The sequence below is a fragment of the Schistocerca piceifrons genome, chromosome 7 (genome assembly GCF_021461385.2).
Source record: "Schistocerca piceifrons isolate TAMUIC-IGC-003096 chromosome 7, iqSchPice1.1, whole genome shotgun sequence".
Lineage (NCBI taxonomy): Eukaryota > Metazoa > Arthropoda > Insecta > Orthoptera > Acrididae > Schistocerca > Schistocerca piceifrons.
In genome coordinates this window covers 248336029-248356605 of record NC_060144.1, presented here as the reverse complement: position 1 = coordinate 248356605, position 20577 = coordinate 248336029, and the positions used below count along the sequence as shown (strand labels likewise).

Below are 20577 nucleotides of genomic sequence, written 5' to 3'. Positions count from 1 at the left end.
GGAAACTATCGTGTAAAGAAGTATGGGTGTTTTTTGAGATGAAAGTATTCGATTCGATAACAGGAAGAACTGATACCTTTTCGTTTTCCCAGTCAGAGAGGTGTCCTTGTTAAGACAATTGTTGTAGCCCTGCACGATAATTAGGAGAGAACAAAAGCAGCGGCGGACATTAACCCCCCGGAGCAGATCGTGACGGGTCGACAGCGGGCACATTCCCAATGCTGCTAGCGCAGTCGCGCCGCGACCCCAGACCGGAGAGCGCAGTGCTGGAGCCTCATCAGCAAAATGGTGGGCGCCGAGCGGAGCAGACGTGCGGCGCGGCGCATAATCGCCGCCAAAATGCGATTAGCCGGCGGAGCGCGGCATTCAGCGGCCAAACTCCGCGGCAAGTCGCCTTTGTCGGCCCGTTCTCCTCCATTAGCGCCTGCCGCCACCATGCGATTTGATCCGCGCCGGCCGCGCCGCGCTCACACCTCCATCATTAAACACGCAGTCCGCTGTTATTACTGCGCCCAGTCATCGGCGCACCGAACTTCGGCGAAGCTGCGCACATTTCTCCCTGCTGCTGCTCACTGCAACAGTCACTTCGCGTCGCGCGTATCGAATTGGATGATCCTAGCTAACAATGGCGAACGCACTGGCATGTAAGCCGAATTAAGTGTGGAGAGGAGGGGGGAGGGGGGCGCAAGCGCAACAACTAAAAAATATACGCAGGCCAAACACTTCAGGCGTCTCATATCATACATACTGACCTGCTTACACAATTAAGCTCAGCTACTTTTCCGCGTAGTGTAATTGCTTGGTAATGAACGAATCAACCTCTTAACATCCAAGGGGTGGTGAATTTTCTCGACCAATTTCAGTCGAAAAGATGCAGAATGTGGCATAGGATACGGTGGAATATTCGCCCTTCAGTGCCTATAGTGTCATGAAGTTCCGATGGGTGGCAGCATTATACGTAGCCTTCAAAACGGCTTCTGCAACGGAGGTGCGTTCCAAGCGGAGAGCAGTCGTAGAGTTTCTTTTGGCGGAAAACCAGAGCATCGTCGATATTCATAGGCGCTTGCAGAATGTCAACGGAGACCTGGCAGTGTACGACAGCATGCCGAGTCTTAGGGAGATGGTCGCAACAATGTCATGCAAACCTGCGTAGGAGGACAACGGTTCAATCCCGTGTCCGGCCATCCTGATTTAGGTTTTCCGTGATTTCCCTAAATCGCTCCAGGCAAATGCCGGGATGGTTCCTTTGAAAGGGCACCGCCGACATCCTTCCCCATCCATCCCTAATCCGATGAGACCGATGACCGCGCTGTCTGGTCTCCTCCTCCAAACAACCTAACCCTGTGCGATGTTCCGCGTGTCGCCGGCAGCACACGGCTGCGTTACCCCCAGGAACTGACAAAAACGACTTCAGCCTGTTCATCGCCACAAAAATGAAAATGAACTTCTCTTTCTCCATGATAACTCAAGCGTCACAGAAGTCTGCACACTACAGAGAGATGGTCACAAAACCTCATTGGACTATCTTTTCTCTCCCCTCCTACAGCCCGAATCTCCCATCTTCCGACATCCATCTGTTTAGTCCAATGACGTATGCTCTACGCACGAAGCATTACGCGGATGACTGTGAGGCAATCGATGCAGCAACACTTTGGTTGCAACGTCGACCAGTAGAGTTGTACCATGCAGGCACACAGACCCAATAAGGTGGCGTAAGGCCGTCGTACTCAACGGAGATTACGTTGGAAAATAGGGTTTTGTAGACAAAAGAGGGGGCATAACGGGCTGTATTGGAACCACGTATAAAACCAACCTGCTTTCAGAAAAAAGTGCTGCATTACTTATTTAACGTCCCTCGTATTTTGAAAGTTTATACTCAATAATGTCGTAGGGAATAATTTTATGAGGTAACTCAGAAAGGAAGAACTGACTGCTCAAAGCGACCAGAAAGAGTATTATGTGCTATTCACCTGCCCTCATCCTTTATGTGCTTAAGGGGTTAAGCATAGTAACTTCAACTTCACAATAGACAGCCAGCGAAATCCGTCATAAATTATCCATCACGATTTGAGAGGAATAGCGACGTCCATACGTTCGACACCACAAGAAAATTCTCAGAAAGGAGTTCAGTATGCCTCAAAGAATTATTCATAATCCTTTTCAATTACAAAAAAACATGTCTTCTTGTAAAGAAAGTTTTAAATCTAACCTAAAACGCATTTTTCTGAACAGCTTGCCCTATTCCATAATTTCCAGCATGTAGCCATCCCTGATACTACACGTATATACGTATCTTGTAAAATTATTCTTCAAAAACGTAACTACGTAACTGAGGCCACAAGAACATGCCATACCGACCGGTTGTCGTGTCATCCTCTACTACATGGTGTAGTTACTACGGGGCTTTGATGGCATGGGGACAATACACCGCCCTCGCCGTCTTAATCAGCTTTCCATACCTTGGGACTCCTACTTTGCATCAAAGCAACTTAAGTCTTCACGCGACGATGAGCACTGCCCATTCCATTATTCTCACCAAGAATAAATTCCTGGCAGGTTCCCAATATGACAACGACGCTCCCTGACTGCACTGAAACGGAGAGGAACGTAGATACGTCATCGAAATACACGAATCTATTGAAATGTGATGCTTGTAAATTTAAACTGTAAAACAAATGATATGGAAATATCTTTATGTGTGTGACTCGTTTATCATTTAAAGCAATCACGATCCAAGCACAATGAATACATGCTAAATCTCTTTCCTGAATCTTTGTGTAAAATGCGTAACAGACATAGCACACGATATTAAAAAGGTTACACACTCGATTCAGCATCACCCGATTACACAGAGCTGAACAACCGATAACACGGTCGCTGCGATCTTGCCACGGCGCATACGCATATCACTTCAGCGGGGGAGGTTCAATCAACTACCGGTACTCTTTCACTAAGGAGACACCTTTGCGACGTTAGTGTCTAGTCCGACGTGCGTTAGAATCGTTTCCTCCATCGTGTGTGGCCGAATGAGAGACACCAAGGCTGACTCGTTAGTTTCATTAATGCCAATTTATTGTTCCTCATCCCCCTCCCACTTCTTCCCAATAAGTCTTTTCCTATGCCCCAACTGTCTTGAGTTGGTAGACGAGTATGCTCTACTCTTGCACATTACAATGTGTCCCATGCGTAGTTCTTTCACCGTTTCTCCGACTCCGAACGAGATGAAAAACGAAGTAAGATTAGGGTTTAACGCCCCTTCGTCATCTAAGTCATTTGAGACGTAGCACAAGTTCGCCTTGGGGAATGACGGAGGAAAGGAAATAGACAGCGTCCTTTCAAAGGAACCATCGAGGGATTCACCTTAGTCGCTTTAGGGAAACAACGGATAATTTAAATCTGGATGACCAGACGAGGATTTGAACCATGCTCCGCCCCCCTTCCCCTCCCCGAATATGAGTTCAATGGCATAGAACTGCCCACCTTGTCCAGTGTAGGCGAAGGAAGAGCTAGCAGAGATTATGAACTTCCCAATTCGTCCGATATTCGTGCTGGGAAGCTATATGGGACGCTGCCCATAAAATTTTATTGCACGACTAGATCTCATTTGTGCCACTCCTCTCACAGCAACATCTAACCCCGTAGCGTAAACTGTAGACGCCTGGTAAATCTAAGCGACAGAGGCGATCGGTTTCAGTTTGGTACTATATGAAGAACCTGCTATGTGTACAGTAAAAAAAATTCAATAGCTGAAAAAAACAGTATAAACTTATTTATCAGTTGCAAGCCCGTACGTGCCCATACACCCGTCTGAACATTGGAAAGACGGAACGACAGTGTGCTTCGAGAATTCAGATCAATCATCAGTTCGAAGCTGTACTTTGTACTAAGTTACACGCACGACTGCTACGGTCGCAGGTTCGAATCCTGCCTCGGGCATGGATGTGTGTCATGTCCTTAGGTTAGTTAGGTTTAAGTAGTTGTAAGTTCTAGGGGACTGATGACCTCAGAAGTTAAGTCCCATAGTGCTTAGAGCCATTTGAACTAACTAAGTTACATAAGCTTAGAATTAGATGCGACGCCATACAGGTGATTTTCGTGTCACTTCTGACGATATTGGTAAGGACAATACAACATCCAGTCTCCAAGCGGAGAAACTCTCCGACTCGGTCCGGAATCGTACCCGGGCCCCTTCTGTTAGCAACTTGTGCTGACCTGCTGCTACCTACGCGGACTTCGGAAACTTCTTGAAAATCTCGCTACTCATACCACGGTAAGCTCAATGCTTTTCCCCCTTCAGTATTAATTTTGAAGTTCATTTACTTCACATCACGAGCACACATATGCACGTAACTTTTTTCACTTATGAGTGACTAGAACCCCACCTCCTTCCTCTGCGTCTTTTCTTGTATAGCTTTACCGCAATCAGATGAGGTATTTTGGTATAGTACAACCAATCAAATACGATAGATGAAAGAGAAACGAAAGCCCAGTCTCGTACATCTTCCTACGCATTCCAAATTTAATGTTTGTGGTGCAATGTTTGAAATTTCAGTAGGAGACACTTTGAAACTGCCCATTCTGTTCACGGCGCATTACGTTCTGCAGGAAGGGTACAGAGTCCGCTGCCCAGACGGGCATTTTCGACTGGCGCCGGCAGGCAGGGCGCTGCAGCTAATGCCGCCCCTGGGCGTGATTCAAGCCCGTGACGTCAGACAGACAGCCGCTGTCACGAGCAGTGCTCGCCAGCCTCCCCGGCCGCTGGCCCCCTGTCAGAACACGCACTGCCAGACCGCAGGCCGGCGCCTGTTGTGGGCCGACCCCAAAACTGGCCGACGGCGAGCTGCTGCCCACGGGCTTACGCCGATCGATCGCGACTATGCTGGCCCCGTGTGAAAGACCGTCACTTGTAAACTATGACGTACGTCCGTAACGTGGTGTGCAGTACATGATAAAATTGCAAGAGTCACTTCGTGAGGTTTATTTTTATATACATCTGCATCTACAGGATCACTCTGCAATTCCCAGTTAAGCGCCTGGCAGAGGATTCATCGAACGACCTTCAACCTATTGCTCTACCGTTCCACTGTAGAAGCACGACGGAAAAACCAACAATTACATCTTCCCGTGGGAGCTCTGGTTTCTTTGATTTTATTATGATCATTCCTCCCTTTGTAGGTAGGCCCCAAGAAAATATTTTCAAACTCTAAGCTTAAACGCAATTTTGTCATGATGACATGGTTGGAGACCATGGCTGTTATTTGAAGACAAATGTTGGTGGTGTTGGGGACAGCAACCAGCCACAAATTTACTATCAGTTTCTTTATTCAAAGGGTATCGTTACCGGTTTCGAATCGTTGTGATTCATCTTCAGACGGTTTACACGCTTTCCTAGTAACTTTGGTTTTTTTTTTACAGATTAATTGCCCTAAAGTATAAATAATACATAATTATAAGCACACCACACACAGATGGTTGCGTTACAGATTTTCATGGCATGTGACTTACGTGAGATGTCGGTTTGGAGTGTGTTTTCGTAACATTCGTCGAACAAATGTTAATACATTCCCACTGCATTCTTATTGTTGTACACGTAAATTTTTTCTCACTGAACACTTTAGATTTGTAACAGAGAAGGTTTCTACCACGCACCACATGTTTAGATACATAGAAAGAGCTTACAACCATGTGAGTATCAAAGATGCTATGATACATCGTAACATTTGAAGATGCTTTGTGTTGGAAAGGATCATATATTCACTCACGCAACTGAAATGCATTTTACACTAGTAAAGAGAGATCGATTTTTTGAGTTGATACTGCTACATTAATTATTATTTTCCAACCTAAAAAGCAAATAATATTAGTACGAATATCTGCAGGTCAAGCAGCAAATTTATATGTTACTATAATTCTCATGATGCTAAATGTAATTAAATAATGTACTATTTTACATCTACAGAACTAAAAAACCTCGTAATTAATGTAACAGTATCAATTCAAAAAATCAATGTCTCTGAACTAGTGTAAAATGCATTTCAGTTGCGTAAGTGAAAATATGATCCTTTCCAAACGTAAGACATCTTCGAATGCTACGATATATCATAGCATCTTTGATACTCATATGTTTGTAAGCTCTTTGTGCGTATCTAAACATGTGCTGCGTGGTAGAAATCTTCTCCGAGGCAAATGTAAAGTGTTCAGTGAGAAAAATTTACAAGTGCAACAATAAGAATACAGTGGGAATGTATTAACACCTGTTGGACGAATGTTATGAAAACAAACACTCCAAACCGAAATCTCACGTAAGCCACAGGCAACGAAAATCTGTAACGCAACCATCTGTGTGTGGCGTGCTTATAATTATTTAAATTTTAGGACAATTAACCTGTAAAAAAACACACCAAATGTTATAAGGAAAGCGTGTAAACCGTCTGAAGAAGAATCATAATGATTCGAAACCGGTAACGATACCATTTGAATAAAGGAATTGAAAGTAAATTTGTGGCTGGTTGCTGTCCAAACATTTGTCTAAGCCTAAAGTTGGTGAATGAAATTTCGTGAGAAGATCCTGCCGCAACGAAAATCGCCTTTGCTTTAATGATTTCCACCCTGATTGGGAGGGGGGGGGGGGGGAGGAGGATGCAAAGATGACACCATATTAGCAAATATTATGTGACCAAAAATATCCGGACGTCTACGAGTGGGCATTAAACTGATGTATCTGCCTCTATGAAGGATTGAACTCTGCTGGCGACACATTCAATAATGTGCCTGAATGTCTGAAGGAGGAGCGGCAGTCCATTCTCATTCCAGAGCCGAAACCAGCCAAGGTATTGGTGTTGGGCGCTGGAAACGGCGACGTCTACATTCCAACTCATTCCAAACGTGTTCCACTGGTTTTAGTTCGGAGCTATTGGCAGGCGGGTCTATTTGAGCAATGTTTAGTTTCGTTTCGGTTTGCCCGCGCTTTGTTACTTGACATTACAATTTTTTGTTATTCTGGGACCATCACTCACCCTAAGGAGTGAAGTTCGGACCGAAGTTGCCAGTTTTGTTCAGAAGTAACAAATATAAATAGCACTGATACCCTTCCATTTTGCAGTGATAATCGTTGTGAAACTTGTGCTGAGGGCTTAAGAGTAAGTATATTGGAAGCTCATAGTAATGGTGACGATACCGGAATGTCATCTGATGATTGAGTTGTTTAGGCAACAACTACAAGCATTCTTAAAGTTTTTGACTTCTAACGAAAATGATGTATGATGATATTACGTCAACATTTTAATTTAAATGTTTAGTATTAAGCTGTATAATAGGGGTTGGGTTGTTGGGGAATAGACCAAACAGCGAGGTCATCGGTCTCATCGGATTACGGAAGGATGGGGGAAGGTAGTCGGCCGTGCCCTTTGAAAGGAACCATCCCGGCATTTGCCTGAAGCGATTTAGGGAAATCACGGAAAACCTAAATCAGGATGGCTGGACGCGGGATTGAACCGTCGTCCTTTTGGAGAAAGGAGAACATGAATATCAAGAGCTTTGATGGAAACCCAGTTCTAAGCAAAGAAGGGAAAGCAGAGAGGTGGAAGGAGTATATAGAGGGCCTATACAAGGGTGATCTACTCGAGGACAATATTATGGAAATGGAAGAGGATGTAGATGAAGATGAAATGGGAGATACAATACTGCGTGAAGAGTTTGACAGAGCACTGAAAGACCTGAGTCGAAACAAGGCCCCGGGAGTAGACAACATTCCATTAGAACTACTAACAACCTTGGGAGAGCCAGTCCTGACAAAACTCTACCATCTGGTCAGCAAGATGTATGAAACAAGCGAAATACCGTCAGACTTCAAGAAGAATATAATAATTCCAATCCCAAAGAAAGCAGGTGTTGACAGATGTGAAATTACGTAACTATCAGTTTAATAACTCACAGCTGCAAAATACTAACGCAAATTCTTTACAGACGAATGGAAAAACTGGTAGAAGCGGACCTCGCGGAAGATCAGTTTGGATTCCGTAGAAATGTTGGAACACGTGAGGCAATACTGACTTTACGACTTATCTTAGAAGACAGATTAAGGAAAGGCAAACCTACGTTTCTAGCATTTGTAGACTTAGAGAAAGCTTTTGACAATGTTTATTGGAATACTCTCTTTCAAATTCTGAAGACGGCAGGGATAAAATACAGAGAGCGAAAGGCTATTTACAATTTGTACAGAAAGCAGATGGCAGTTATAAGAGTCGAGGGGTATGAAAGGGAAGCAGTGGTTGGGAAGGGAGTGAGACAGGGTTGTAGCCTATCCCCGATGTTATTCAATCTGTATATTGAGCCAGCAATAAAGGAAACAAAAGAAAAATTCAGAGTAGGTATCAAAATCCATGGAGAAGAAATAAGAACTTAGAGGTTCGCCGATGACATTGTAATTCTGTCAGAGACAGCAAAGGACTTGGAAGAGCAGTTGAACGGAATGGACAGTGTCTTGGAAGGAGGATATAAGATGAACATCAACAAAAGCAAAACTAGGATAATGGAATGTAGTCGAATTAAGTCGGGTGATTCTGAGGGAATTAGATTAGGAAATGAGACACTTAAAGTAGTAAACGAGTTTTGCTATTTGGGGAGCAAAATAACTGATGATGGCCGAAGTAGAGAGGATGTAAAATGTGGACTGGCAATGGCAAGGAAAGCCTTTCTGAAGAAGACAAATTTGTTAACATCGAGTATTGATTTAAGTGTAAGGAAGTCGTTTCTGTAAGTATTTGTATGGAGTGTAGCCATGTATGGAAGTGAAACGTGGACGATAAATAGCTTACACAAGAAGAGAATAGAAGCTTTCGAAATGTGGTGCTACAGAAGAATGCTGAAGATAAGGTGGGTAGATCACATAACTAATGAGGAGGTATTGAACAGGGTTGGGGAGAAGAGAAGTTTGTGGCACAACTTGACTAGAAGAAGGGATCGGTTGGTAGGACATGTTCTGAGACATCGAGGGATCACCAATTTAGTATTGGAGGGCTGCGTGGAGGGTAAAAATCGTAGAGGGAGACCAAGAGATGAATACACCAAACAGATTCAGAAGGATTTAGGTTGCAGCAGGTACTGGGAGATGAGGAAGCTTGCACAGGATAGAGTAGCATGGAGAGCTGCATCAAACTAGTCTCAGGACTGAAGACCACAACAACAACCACCCTGATTCGCGTATCCTGTCAATGGCAGTCTCTCCCTATTTCGCAATAATACAACACGAATTTCATTTCTTTGAACTTCATCGATATCCTCCGTCAATCCTATCTGATGCGGGTCCCACACCGTACAGCAGTACTCCAGGGGAGTGGGGACAACCGGAGTGTAAGCAGCATCATTGTCGACCTGCTTCATTTTCTCAGTGTTCTGCCAATAAATCTCAGTCTTTGGTTTTTTTCCCCCTCATCATCATCATCTATGTGATTGTTCAAACTTGAGTTATCCATAACTGTAACCCTTTAGTCTTTAGTTGAATTTACAGCCTTCAGATTTGTGTGATTTATCATCTAACCAAAATTTAGCGATTCCTCTTGGTATTCGTGTGGATGGCTTCACACCTTTCATTATTTGGAGTCAATTTCCGCTTTTCGCACCACACAGATATGTTGTCTAAACCGTTCTCCAATTTTTTTTTATTATCTGATGACTTCACATGACGGCTAATGTCAGCATCATCTGCAAGCTATTCAGATCGTCTCCTAAATCGTTTATATAGATCAGGAACACTTTCTTGGGGACGCCTGTTATTGCTACTGTTTTACTCGATGACTTTCCGTCAGTTGCTATGAACTGTGTTCTTCGTGACAGGAAATCACGAATCCAGCCGCGCAACATACTATACTCCATAGGCACGCAATTTGATTAAAAGTCGATTGGGCCGCACGGTGCCAAAAGCCTACTCTAAGTTTAAAAATATGCAACCAATTTGAAATTCCCTGTGGATAGCACTCATTACTTCGTGAGAACAAATAGCTAGTTGTGTTTGTTCGAGGTAACCCATAATGTTCGAGCGCAGTAACTACACAAAACCCCAGAATGGACATCATTTATTTTGTACATGTAATTTGGCACAATGCCTCTTCCATCTGAGAAGAATCTTGTTGCACAAGTTTGTGTTGAGCTTTATATCCCTTTCCACCCTGGCCTGCATTATTGTGCGGATTCTATTTTAAGTTTGTTGTGGCTCAGCTTCATAGCTTGCCTGTGTAACTCCGAACTGCAACGATTATGCAAGTTCACAGCTTCTGTTTTTTTTCCAGTATTGTGACCACCAGAGAGCAACAGATCATTTCAAACTTTAACGAGAATACAAAGGAATGCGTCATTGAGCTAAATACAATATGTTTTCTTATATTCCGTTAGTTTAAGATAATTCCTGCTTTATCTTAGACTGAGAATGTTTCGTTTAACTCCTGAAGCTATCCAAACACATGCGTCAAGTGCCTTTTGGATACTATAAATGTATGCGTTTTGAGTAGCACGATCGGTGCTAGTGACTTCTTTAACAAACTATCACCATGAGAATTTTTTCACTATTTTTGCCCAATTCCAGAGGTCATGAAGTACAGAAACTGGTAGCCATCAGATAAACTTCTAAGAAATTTTCTCTCAGGCTGGAAAGGGATATTACAACAATTCTTCTGTAACTAATATATGGAGTACAAGTGCTTGCACAACCATATACTAGAAAAGATAAAATGAGGTTACTGGAACAGTAAACTGGTGTTTGAATTATTCAGTTTCAGTGTTTTTTTTTAATTTATTAACACGAATTTACCCCGTTTTTCCTTGTTGTCTCCCAATTTATTTCTTGCAATTTAACACTTTGTGGATGTCTGTGTAATTTCATCGAATGCATACCATGTATGTAGAAATTTCATGGATATGGTAACTGGAAGCTGTTACAATACTTGTTCTTTGCAGAACAAAGTTTACGCTTAGATCGCAAAGGAATAATGGTATCACAGCATCTGTGACAGGACGCTGGTACACACAGTAACTTACATATTAATAATAGCACAGTAGAACCGAGGCGCTCGGCTGTTCAGCCAGACAACCCGAGGGCAGTTGCCGTGCCCGCAGATGTCTGGCGGGGCGCACGTGACAGCGGTTGACCGCGGAACGTGACGCAGACCTCACGGGGAGAGCGAGAAGGGGGGGGAGGGAGAGGGAAGGGGGTGGGGAGTGGTTGGTTGGTTTAAAAGAGGGGAGAAGGGACCAAACTACGAGGTTATCGGTCCCTTGTTCGTAATAAAGCAATGCCAGTAGTGTGAGAATAAAACAGACGAGACATGTAATACAAAATGGAAAGAAAGGAAAAACCACAAGAACGAAGGAAAGGCAACGAACACTAAAAGGAACAGAAGATTACAAGGAAACAACAGAGAGACGCTATGAACAGAAGACAGTTAAACAAGAAAGCAGATTACAGTGGCTGGCCGACCACGAGAATAAAAAGGAAAAGCCAGCCACTCTGCAACACATTAAATCCTCCACCCTAAAAGCACTAGCTGAAATTACTGGCAACGAGTCCGGTAATCCAAGATTTCGTCGCTGGGCAATCAAAGTGGGACAGTGCACCAGAATATGTGCCACTGTCAACCGGGCGCCGCACCAACACTGAGATGGGTCTTCACGGCGCAGGAGGTAACCGTGTGTCGCCCAAGCGTCGCCAATGTGGAGCCGGCAGACGACAACTGAGTCCCTACGGGAGGACCGCATGGAAGACTTCCACACAATCTTAGTCTCCTTAATGACATGCAGTTTGTTGTGCGTACTGTTACGCCATTCCGTCTCCCAAAGCCAAAAAAAACCCTGCGGCGCAAGTCAGAACACAAGTCAGGTTCAGAGATGCCCATCTCCAAAAGCAGTTTCCGTGTAGCCTGTTTGGCCAGCCTGTCGGCAAGTTCGTTACCTAGGACGTCGACGTGTCCTGGGGTCCACACAAACACAATCAATGACGGGAACGGTCCAGGGCATAGATGGACTCCTGGATGGACGCAATCAAAGTATGGCGAGGGTAGCACTGGTCTATAGCTTGTAGGCTACTGAAGGAGTCAGTACACAGAAGAAACGATTCCTCGGGACATGAACGGATATAGTGAAGTGCACGAGATAGGGCCACACGCTCTGCAGGGTGGCAGAGCGGTTCTAGGCACCTCAGTCCGGAACCGCGCGACCGCTACGGTCGCAGGTTCGAATCCTCCCTCGGGCATGGATCTGTGTGATGTCCTTAGGTTAGTTAGGTTTAAGTAGTTCTAAGTTCTAGGGGACTGATGACCTCAGATTTTAAGTCCCATAGTGCTCAGAGCCATGTGAACTGCAGCTGAACGAAGCTGAAACTGTCACGAAGTGCTACGTCAGCTGCATACTTTATCATGGCAAAATGTCCGCTTCAAGTACAGCTGTTTGTTAGAATAACAGAGTTGGCAGCATATAGGAACGACTCTTCTCTATTTCCTTCAATTGAAGTATTAATGCTTTCTTTGCTCCATTTTGGAGCTGAAAGACACACTGAAGTTATGTTTCAGCCAAGAAATTGCCAGCCGTGTCTGCTATAGTCACGCTTGCGGCGAGGCCCGTCAGATGCTGATAGAAATCTTAACTGACCAGCGCAGGTAGCACTCTGAACTGTTCCATGGGGACCGCACGGTGCATCACGCGTAAACAGGTTACAGCAGGGAAGCCATCTAGCAGTCAACGATATCTACTTGGGAGTCTTAAGAACACCGCGAATCTTACTCCATGTGAGACGGGTTCAACAACAGGAAATAGGACTAACATTTTCTTTGCATCCAGGCAGTACCCAAAACAGGAAACAAATTTCTTTCACCAGTTTATCAAATATTATCAACCAGTACTGACAACTTACTCGAAGTATCCATTGAACACATATACTGAACGTATCTCCTCCTCCTACACTCTGTTGCTTTGTCCCCTCCTCTTCCTCTCTTTGTCCATTTACTCAAACCTTTCCTCTCTGCCTGTATCTTCCAACCTCCCCTCTCTCTGAACATATTTTCCTCTGCCTCTTCCTTTTCTATCTGCCCACAACCCCTCTTCACCTTCCACCCACCTTACACATCTCCCCTCATCTACTCTCACTGTCAGTTTCCTCCTTCCCTCACTCTGGCCAATCCCTCCTTTATACATCTCAATGCGTACTCAGACATGCTCTTCAGTATCTACAGTTCAAGAAACACCGTTCAATAAAAGCAGGCCGATACTACTCCCACAACACATGTCATGCAGTGAACGCTACACATCAGGGGCTTGAAAAATCATTTATTTACACCTGACGTGCAGGTCACCACGTGAAGCCCGTCTACATAGCAAGCTGACAATACTATAACCCAACATGCTTGTCATGCAGGGAACCTACCTCTCAGGGCCTACGAAGTAGCTGCCCTGCAAAAAACGTTGATCTGGCAGGCCAATACTGTTCCCACACAATATGCTTGCCATGAGGGCAGCCTGTACTCCAGAGACTGAAAAAAAAAAAACACGTTTTCGACTGTACCTCTGTTCCCATTGGAGTTATGAGGATACAAAACCCACAGTTCTAAAGCTTGTGAGGGCTGCTGTTTTTCTGTCACATATGGTTGAAATCAATCTACGAGATTGGGAGAAGTTACTGAACGTAAATGAATACACTCTTCTTTATGTATATAACGGACTACGGAAGGTTTGTTTAAATATAACCTTTGTTAGTTTTTCGAGCCACTGCCTTATCCTGCAAAATCCCAGAGAATTACTAAAAACACACAGATGGCTGTATGGCATGCAGGACGAAAGCCAAAAGAATGATCTAAAATAGTACCGTCATTTACGCACATCACTTATTCAGTGTGCATGGATGTGACACACAGCTTTGCGCATTGTGTAATATGGCGGGCATGGACTACGGCAAAGGCAGCCCTTGCACCTCAAAGCCCTGAAAGAAACTGATACCAGTGGTAGTTGCATAGTCGTGTAATGGGCTGAAAGGCGCATCGGCATCGGTCTTCATGAGCTCTGCTGACTACAACTGCCGGATGCGCCTCCGACCGAGGATGGTAGCGAAAGGTTATTTACGAGCGGAGGCGAGGGCAGACGGAGGCCCAAGAGCAGCGGAACGGTTTTCGATAGTGGCAATCAGGCAGGTCGGGTCATTACGCGCGCCCCCGGATGGTGGGCGGAACGGGGAGGGGTGGGGGTGGGGAGTTGGTTGCGGATGGGGGGGTTGGGAAGGGCGCAGGGCGCGCAACTCTGTCCTCGGCGGAACTGCCGCCCTTCGCTCATCTGGCCAGCGCTCTCAGGCCACGCCGGGCATCGTTACACAAGTTTTTGCCGCCGATAAACATTTTCTTGTCTTTGGGGCCGTTCGGCCGTCTCCTCCCGAATCGTGTTCGCATCAAACAGTGGTCTCTCATCCCCTCGACCATTAGAGGGCCCAGAGTCCGTCGTCCTTTCCTTCCGACAGACAGGAAGAAAAGAGGACGTAAAATGTCGCCCTTGTGAGACGCAGTGATCGCAGAAACAGACGTGGGAAAAACACACTGAACTCCTTGACCTGACATTTGGACGTCCCCCAGAAACGACACAGCATCACTTAGTGCTAGCCATCCTACGGTTACTCTTGGACAATTTACGCGATTTAGACAAGAATGAAGAGCTCTTTAAGATAATTTTTCTGCACGCAGACTTTAAATTCTAATTAACGTCGAAGTTTTGCAATTCCGCAAAAAGAGCTTTCAGGTGGACTTTGCTAAAGTATGGCATGTTACATACCTGCATCAAAGGAGTCCAAAGAGATTGAAAGCAGATGACGTGATACGGACTTCTAGGGTAAAAAATGTATGGCAAATGAGAGGCCCTCGGCTGTAAACACTGGAATAGAGCACTTAATGTGAGACAACGTTATTGCATGTAAAACACAGTAAGAAGTATCCTTTATTCATATTAGTTGACAGTTCCACGATGAACTGAGAACTGGGAGCCTGTATCTAATTTCAGACTAACGCTAATGGCAAATTTGTCAGGATGTATGCATGTAAACAATGACAAGCAGCGAAAAACATGGTTGCCAGCAGTAGTAATGCGTGCAGTGAATGCGCCAGGAAAATGCTTTTCAGGTAATATTTGTACTATGACTCAGATAAATATGCTGAATACTCTCCCGAACGCAAATCCGCAACGAAAACTGTTGTTAACGAAGTGGATGTCACTATTTATTGACGCAAATAAACAATGTTAACTTGTGTCCCTTAGCATAGTTTACGTGAATTTACGTGACACGGTGATAGTAGCAATTTTAGAGGTCATCCTCAATATTGCTTACATGTTACAGTAAATTGCTTTACACAATTTTTTTGTGCTGAAACATAGGTTAATTTTGATGCTGTTATACTTCGTTATTGCCAAAATCAGTAATGCAAGTCAAATTAACTTGGTAACAGGCATATGTGGATTGCGGCATTCATCCTGAAACATTTACAGAGCATGTGTTGTCCCTCAATGTTTATTATTAAGGTCAGGCACTGTCAGTGCAGTCTCAGTTGGCCACGTTTGAAAATGGACCTTTAAAATTTGAAACTAGTCGCCTAATAAACACTGCAACTGTTGACAGAACAATCAATAAAGCCCTTAAGGATTTTAAATTTGTGTTCTTGAGATGTTTCGCAGTGATGTTTCGTTAAGTAAACATCGTTAAGCCAATGCTAACCCATGTTAAGTGTCTCAAGTTTGCAAGTATAGTATGGTGTGTGTGTGTGAGAGAGAGAGAGAGAGAGAGAGAGAGAGAGAGAGAGAGAGAGAGAGAGAGAGAGAGAGAGAGAGCGCTGGAATGTACATCACGGCGCACTGCTCATGTTTAACAAGAATCCATGGTGTTGCTGCAGGTGCTGAAATGTAGTGCTAGAAAAAAAAATGCTGAAGTTCAGATGGCTCTATCACACGTCTAATGAGGTGGTACTAAATCTAATCGGGGAAAAAGAAATTTATGGAAGAACTTAGCTGAAAGAAGGGATCGGTTGACAGGAAACTTCCTGACGCATCATCAAGGAAGAGCTCCCCCCACCCCACCCACACCCAAAATGGAGGAAGATATTGGAGGAAAACGTTTTGAAGGGGGACCTACGCAATACTACAGCAGTCATGTTCATACGACTGTTATGTAGAGATGAATTAGGCTTGCAGAGGACAAACAAGCTTTGAGAGCAGCAGGAAAGCAAACTTCGGAATAAGACGACGACAACAACACACGCACATCACATCAAATGCAATTTAGAGTACTTCAACTTTTGGAAATAATCTCCCACTAACTTATTAAAGAACATTACTGGCATTCATTTGGATGATGTCAGGCGAGAACATGAACGCCTCAAAAGTTAAATTTAACACGCGAACTGTACCCAAATTTATATGGAAGAATATTTAGAAACTCTTTCACTGTTAACGTCCGCATCATCATAATGACATCTCGTTAGTCCTCACGCGTGAATCTGGTTTACCAGCATGATACTTCGCCGGAAGTCATACTGGAGCTTGTACGCCCTATCCTTTCTCCGACCTCTCAAGTTAGTTAGAGAAGACTCTGAAGCGAGATGTAATTCGTCATTTTCTGAATCTACCAGAGGTGAAAGAAGAAACAAGTGATAGAAAAGGTCACACACCTGAGTGTTGACCGAACCTTGGACCTTCGGGTTTACGAAGTACGACTTACACTTCCTGGACACGACTATTTGTTAAGGCCTTCCTCCGTGGTTCGACCGCACTACAGCGTGTCACACTTCCTTGGTCTTTCTAAGGTAACAGTAACATGACTTTCACAGCGTTCTACTGAAAGGATATCTTCCACAATTTCTCATGTTTAAAAATTAGGAGACAGAGAGAGAATACATCACAATACAAGATTGTTTTCAGTACATACTAAGCCACTACAGACCATGAGGTCACCAATACAACATAAGCACATAACAAATAGCTGTCAGAGGCAAGCACTGCAACTGCAAAATCAAAGGAAACGGTTATTTCAATACAGTGAAATAGGGTTTGCCTGTTATAATGCTGGCCTTTGTGTAGTGCCAGAGCTTTAATTGGTACTCGCGCGTCATCCTCCATAATGAAAAGCATAGCAACAAAGTTTTAGGCGAATACAATACTGTGTAATTTTCGCGCCGAACTGTTGTCATGCGAATGCAATCTGGTTTTGACAGGTACCACACACGACAATTGTCACCGTGTGAGCAGTATAGAACGACCGAAGCAAAGCTAAATTTACAGTTCTGACTGCGAATTTCGTTTTTTTTATATTATTTCGTTCGACATGTGTGTCAGTAAAAAAAAGTGTCAACTACCGCCGTACATTCTTAACCAGTACGTTACAAAAACGCTACCTCTTCCTGAGGAGAAGCAAGTTATTTACTCCGCATCACGTTTCTTTGACTGTGACTTCATACCACTGTTGACGTATTTCTCTTTACGAGTATCTGTAGCCTTCTCTCCCTCCCTTCACAGACATGCTTATCTGAGAGAGACTGTGATCTCTTAACCCCTCCAACTTCTGCTTTATGTAAGCATGAAAAATTCTGCGCTGAATGATTTAGCTAGGTTGCCTTTCGTCCACTGGCTAATGTGATACCTGTTTTCGTTATATCAGCTACAGAACTTTATTAAGACGTGCGTTCCTCACCGCCTGGGCGCTAATCTACAGTGCCAAAGCTGCTCCTTTATTCACCTGCGTACAACGTCGAGCCCTGTAGTATAACGCTTTGTATCTCTTCATTTGTCTGCTCAAGATACATACAGAGGTATACAACGCGCCCCTAAAACATAAAAGATTGAAGATAGTTAAAACCTCGTTTCACAAAGTGATATGAAGGAAAGCGAAAGATATATTGGTGCTCAACTGAAACTCTCATATACTCTGTACCGGGATAGCGGAGCAACTACAGTTGATTTTAAACAGAGTAATGTACATTTTTAACAGAATTCTGGAGTTCCTGAAAAAATATAAAAAACTTTATACAGTACTTGTTAGCATTCAATTTTAACAAAAACACGTCGGAAATTCATTATATGAACGTCGAGACGAAACATTCTTACATTTATTAGCACGTATACTAGCATAATGGGACCGACATTGAACCGACATTCACCGTCTCCACATTTAACTCTTAACTTCCCTACTTCAAAACAATTCTTATTTATTCCTCAGTCTCAGGCGTACATTTTAATTACGTGGCTTCTTTCGGTCTCTCTGGATCATCTTGAAATTTAAGTAGGTTCTTTAGCCTTTCTGTTCTAATCGTACGAACAGTCCACGAGGTCTAACGGCGGCCTACAACCGTATCGCAGAGTACGCAAAAAATTCATATTAGTGAACGCTTCACAACGAAACAGTACGAAAATCTTCGATAGTCATGTGACAGTAGTGACAATATTATTGAAACTGGTTTTCTTTGCATATACTTAAGACATGGGTTTCGCCTTTTCCACGGAAGAAGCTGTCCAACTAATCTGGTACAAAAATGGTAGCAGCAGCCTGGCTGTTCCTTATTATGCCGTTTTCAACTTCAGATCAACTATTTTAGACGGAAATTGCACTTCATAGCGCTGTCCGCACTCACCTGTTTTTCTTGTTGCAGAAGGGAGTGGTGTTGGTCGCTCGATGATAGTGATCTCTTGTGGACATGCTGGTGTTCGAACAGGAAGTAGTTTTTCAAACTTCCGATCTGTAACAAGCGAAAGAACAGAAAATTTAAGAAAATTGTCTCTCACAAACAGTAACAACAAATGCATGATCAGCACACAAAAGATACCGGAGCTACTCAGAACAGAAAAACCCGAGAATGTATGTGTTGCCATAGTCGATACTATGCTACCTGATCCATAGCACGTAGAGTTACAGACCGAGGAGCCTACTACACGGCACAGTGCTTTTCTCAAGAGTTGTGTTTTACAGACTTCTGACTAGTTTGATGCAGCTTGCCACTAATTCGTCTCCTGTTCCGACCTCTTCATATCAAAATAGAACATGTATCCAGAACATGTATCCTACTTCCTGAATTATTTATTGTTACTTGTTTGCTATACACGTATCTGAATTTCAGTTTCTCCATACATTTTTCTCCTCTACAGCCCCTGCAAGTATCATGCAAGTAATTTCTTTGTGTCTTACCGTATTCTCTATTTTTTGTCCGCTCTTCTTGTAATGCTTTCCTGATGATTTTCTCCTCGCCAATTCTACAAAGAACCTCTTGTCTTCTCTTGCCAGTCCACATGATTTCAACATTGTTCTACAGCACATCTCTTATCCGGTTTTGCCCACAGTCCATGATTCACTTCTATACAATCCTGAGCTACAAACGAAGTCTCAAAAATTTTTCCTCAAATTAAGGATGATATTAGATACTAGTAGACGTCTTGTGAAAAGTACTGCTTTGTCTGCTTGCGATAGCGTTCTTTCAATGATACTTCCTTACTTCGTCCGTTATTTGTTACTTTGCTTCGAAAATAGTAGAATTCCTTGACCTCGTGGTCCCCAATTTTAACATTAAGTTTATTGCTTATCCCGTTTCTGCGACAGCACTTTCGTCCTCTCTTCCGTTTACTTACCATCCGCATTGTGTGCTAGTTGCGTTATCTTTGATATTGTCACCTTCAGTTTTAATGCCGCTCCCGAACCTTTCTTTTATTTCCATCATTGCTTCTTCCTTGAACATAAGGGGGCAAAGGAATACGTTCTGATCTTACCCCCGTTCCAATCCGATAATTTCATTCTTAGCCTTAAATTATTATTTTTCCCTCTCTTAGTTCTTGTATTTATTGTATACAAGGTTGGTCTTAACGTTTAGAAAATCCCGAGGCAACGTAGACGAGGCTGAGACAAGTAAATTTAATGTAAGATACATGGAGTCGCGAATGCCGGGAAATACCTCTAAAGTGGATGACAAATGTTGAACTCTTGACGTGACCAGAAGACGTACCTCGCCGCACGTGCAGAGGTTGGGCCTGTCGATCCTACCCTCGATGGTAAGGGGCAATGCCACACATCGCTCCGGTAAGGTATTTGTTTTCGTTCTCGCACTATCCGATGTGATATGGTAGTGATCGTTGGAGTGGTAATGCAGGACTACGTGAATCGGTTTACATTTACGAAAACAGAGCAGCCTAGCGGCGCTATGTGTAACACTGATCCGTACCAGCGAAAGTAGGAACTGTCACCTGTCATCAATTTTTTGGGTATTCCCGACGTTTGCGGCACCATCTGTATTATGTTGCCTCAGCGTCAACTACGTAGCTTCGGGCGTTTTCGAATAATAAAAATCACCCTATATTTACTGGTTCTCCCTGTAGCTTAACCCTACTTTCCGGACTTTCGAACATACTGCACCACTTTACTTTGTGGAACTATTTTTTTAGATCAACAAATCCTATGCACGTCTGTTGGTTCTAGTATCAAGTGCACTGGTGAGGAGAAATACCGTTCAGCTCAGGGAACCTACATGCAAAGCAACATGACGTTTAGGAATTAACTACGTCAGTCGCTCTTGCTGATGGTACAAGACT

At 43.7% G+C, this 20577-nt stretch overlaps 1 protein-coding gene across 1 annotated transcript in view; it reads right to left on the bottom strand.

Annotated features, from left to right (window-relative positions):
* Window positions 1–18743, bottom strand: part of LOC124709143 (furin-like protease 2) — a 467447-nt gene extending 448704 nt beyond the window's left edge. Inside the window, exon 1 of the mRNA XM_047240815.1 lies at window positions 18636–18743. The gene's annotated coding sequence lies outside the window, so the exon portion shown is untranslated. The remainder of the gene's footprint in view (window positions 1–18635) is intronic.
* Window positions 18744–20577: the final 1834 nt, after the last annotated feature.